A 3971-nucleotide genomic window follows, 5' to 3' on the forward strand; every position below is an offset into this window, starting at 1 on the left:
ATTTACAAAAGATGAATTTGTGTTTAGTGAGTCCGCCAGGCCAGAGACAGTAGGGATGCCCACGTTTTCTCTTGATAAGTGCGTGAATTTGACAATTGTCCTGTTCTGCTAGGCATTCAAAATGTAATGAGTACTTTTGGTTGTCAGGGAAAATGTATGGAGTAAAAAGTACAATATTTTCTTTAGGAATGTAGTGAAGTAAAAATTGTCAAAAATATGAATAGTAAAGTACAAATACTTAAGTAGTGCTTTAAAGTATTTTTACTTAAATGCTTTACACTACTAAGCACAGAACACATGCCCTGAGCTAATGAGGCCTTATGCTACTGAGCCACTCAGCCAGAGTTCCATGTAAATAAAGAAACATGGGAGGTTGTGACATTCCTGCTATTACATAAATGGGTAGAAAAGGCCCCCCAAAAAACCCCACTTCCACCTTATTTCCCCCTGTCTTCAGACTCTGAGCACCAAGCAAACCCACTCCAAACAAACCATCTTAGAACATGCTAACAATCATAGGGGCGGCAGGTAGCCTAGTGGTTAGAGCGTTGGACTAGTAACCGAAAGGTTACAAGACAGAATCCCCGAGCTGACAAGGAAAAAAGATGTCGTTCTGCCCCTGAATAAGGCAGTTAACCCACTGTTCCTAGGCAGTAATTGAAAATAAGAATTTGTTCTTAACTGACTTGCCTAGTTAAAAAAGGTTAAATAAAAAAACTTAAAAAAAACTGTTGTAGTGACAATTCTACGCCTGATTTCTTTCCCTGGTATCATCTGGATGTATGCAGTACTCACCGGTTGCATGGTTTCTGTTCATGTGTTATGGATTCTCTGATATCGAATTGACTCACATGTTGACAGTTTTAGTATATTCAGTACTTCAGCTTCAGTAATTCAGTATTTTATCTTTGTTGATTGAACTTGGGGGTTGAACTTACCTATGCCATTTGCTCACAATTTAATTATGAACAATATGGAAATATAGTGAATAAAGAGAACAATTGCAATATGCTGAATGTGCTGCATTCTACAGTGGAGAATGGTGGGAGGAAGAAAGAGATTAAAACATAATGTGTTCAGCGTTCAGTTTTTAGGTCAAGCGTCATCCTCAATATCCATGATGCAATCTAGTTACTTGAAAGTCATGTTGTATTTTGGTATCACACTGTTGAAGGTACACACGAGAGGAGGAGGAGAGGTTTTTGTCAGTGTGTTTTCTTCTCCTTGTTACATTTTATCTCTGGCTATATTTGGAAGCTGTCTTGGTGTATTTGCACTGATGACAGATATGGAAAATGCTTCACTGTGCCGGGGCCTAAGATGAAGTTGAAAAGCACATAACATAAGTGTATCAACTTATTTATGGAATTGAAAGAAAAATGGCACACACATTTGATCAAATTATCTCTTAGAGCTGGAGTTGTCTAGTGAAAAGCCATTCTCAGCCTACAGTTCTTAGGAAGGGCTTCAGACAGACTCAAATCTATTCTTAACACTGAGTTACAGTGCTTGGCAATTATACAGTATATCGACCATCTTTAGTGTTCTCTTCCTTCTGCTCCCATTCATTCTAATACTGACTTTTAACATTTAGTTTTACATCTGCAGATTTTTCACCTATTCCGCTCCAGGAATCAAACCAGCAACCTTTCGGTTACTAGCCCAAAGCTCTTAACTGCTAGGCTACCTGCCGCCCAAGTTCATCTTAAGAGAATGAGCCGATAGACTTGTGATTGATGTGATTGATTGTGTGAACCAGGGGAAGTAACACGAGCAAAGAGGATTTTGACAGGCCCCATACATCAAGATTTTTCTCACTATGCCTGTTAATGTCACTGCTACAAGCTTCAGGGTGTTCAATCATATTGATTCATATGGGTGACAATTAGGTCTTCATAGAGCAGACTTGTGGGATACATTGCATTGCATTGCATAAGTGCAAGACTGTGTAATCTGATCTGATTTTAGATGTAGCCAGGCTAGCTACTGTACTAATCCAATTATTTAATATAACATCAACCTTGACTGTTGACATTCACTCTAAGGTCAAATGTATAGAGGATCATCATGTACAGTACAATTATTTGCCCCTTGAGGCATACATAGAAGCACCATTCATAATTCATCACCACTTCAGAACAATAGATCATATTATATGGCTCTTATTAGTTGTTAATAATTAGCCATCAATTCATGTATTAACATGCAGTTTAAGGTCATTAGGCACTTTTTAGTCCTTTAGGGACTGATAGTTAGTCATAAATGATGAATATTAGGCTTCCCCACTGTGATTTAACCACTCAAATCCCTACCATACATTATTAGTAGCAACAGCATATACTGGGGGCAGAGTGTGTACACTCAGAGCTACATTGATGATGCTAAACAGTACGCCATGTTGTTCTGCATGGTAACAGAGCAGAGCGAGAGGCATTTATAAAGACTAGGGTGTACACAGTGGAAATAATAGTGGCTATTACCAGGCTTAGAAACAGAGGGCTTGGGGGTAGAGAGATGAGCCCATTCCATCCAGCATTCAGCCAGCTCTTTGTTGCTGTATAAGTCCCATACATACGAATGAAATAGCAGTTTAAATTGCATTGTACTCAACTCATCTCAATCTCAAGTGAGATTCCTGCAGATCAAGAGAGAATAGGGATAGTTTAATGAGAGACGTGAGACAAAGAGATAAATCCAAACATCTATTTGTAAATCTCATTTAATTACTACCATCTGCTGTGTGGTTGCGTCACCAAGGAGAAAGAGAGAGACGGTTTTGCTTTCATTATATCTTGGCAAAACACATAATGCTATATTGTACATGTACATGTATGCATGTTAGTTTGCATATGCAGTTTTCTGCTAAGTGATTACATAATGTTGGTATTTCTGGCAACCAGTTGAGTTAATCTTGTTCATTAAACATACTGTAAGCTGTAAGTCTGAGGGTTAATACTGTTACACCTCATCAGCGAGTATTGTATGTGTTTCATATTGCTGGGAGCACTTGAAAAAAGAGGTGAGAGCTTTGAATTCCTCACACATCACACAATGATAGTATGGGGTATTAGGCTCAGTCTGTTTGCTGTTGCTGCCTAGAGCAAGAAACCTCCTTAGGTAAATGCATTTCAAAGCACTTCTTCACTTTTCTTTATTTCTCTTCTCCTCCTCACAGTTTTTTTATCTGCCTGTTGCTTTCTTTTCCAGAATAGAATGTGTGCCGAGTGTGTGTCTGACCTTGGTCATGTCTAGATAGTGTTTAGTATTGGCTTGATTAAATATACTGAACAAAAATATAAATGCAACATGAAACAATTTCTAAGATTTTACTGATTTACAGTTCGTAGAAGGAAATCAGTCAATTGAAATAAATAAATGAGGCCCTAATCTATGGATTTCATGACTGGACAGGGGTGCAGCCTTGGGTGGGCCTGGGAGGGCAGCCAATCGGAATGAGTTTTTCTCCACAAAAGGGCTATATTACAGACAGAAATACTCCTCAGCACCCCTCTCCCCCTCCTCAGATGATCCCGCAGGTGAAAAAGCCGGATGTGGAGGTCCTGGTCTGGCCTGGTTACACGTGGTCTGCGGTTGTGAGGCCCGTTGGATGTACTGCCAAATTCTCTAAAACGATGTTGGAGGCGGCTTATGGTAGAGACATTAACAATAAATTCTCTGGCAACAGCTCTGTTGGACATTCCTGCAGTCAGAATCCCAATTGCACCCTCCCTCAAAACTTGAGGCATCTGTGGAATTGTGTTGTGTGACAAAACTGCACATTTTAGAGTGGCCTTTTATTGTCCCCAGCACAAGGTGCACCTGTGTAATGATCATGCCATTTAATCAGCTTCTTGATATGCCACACCTGTCAGGTGGATGGATTATCTTGGCAAAGGAGAAATGCTCGCTAACTGGGATGTAAACAAATTTGTGCACAATATTTGAGAGAAATAAGATTTTTGTGCTTTTGG

This window comes from Salmo salar, chromosome 13 (genome assembly GCF_965601325.2).
Source record: "Salmo salar chromosome 13, fSalSal1, whole genome shotgun sequence".
NCBI lineage: Eukaryota > Metazoa > Chordata > Actinopteri > Salmoniformes > Salmonidae > Salmo > Salmo salar.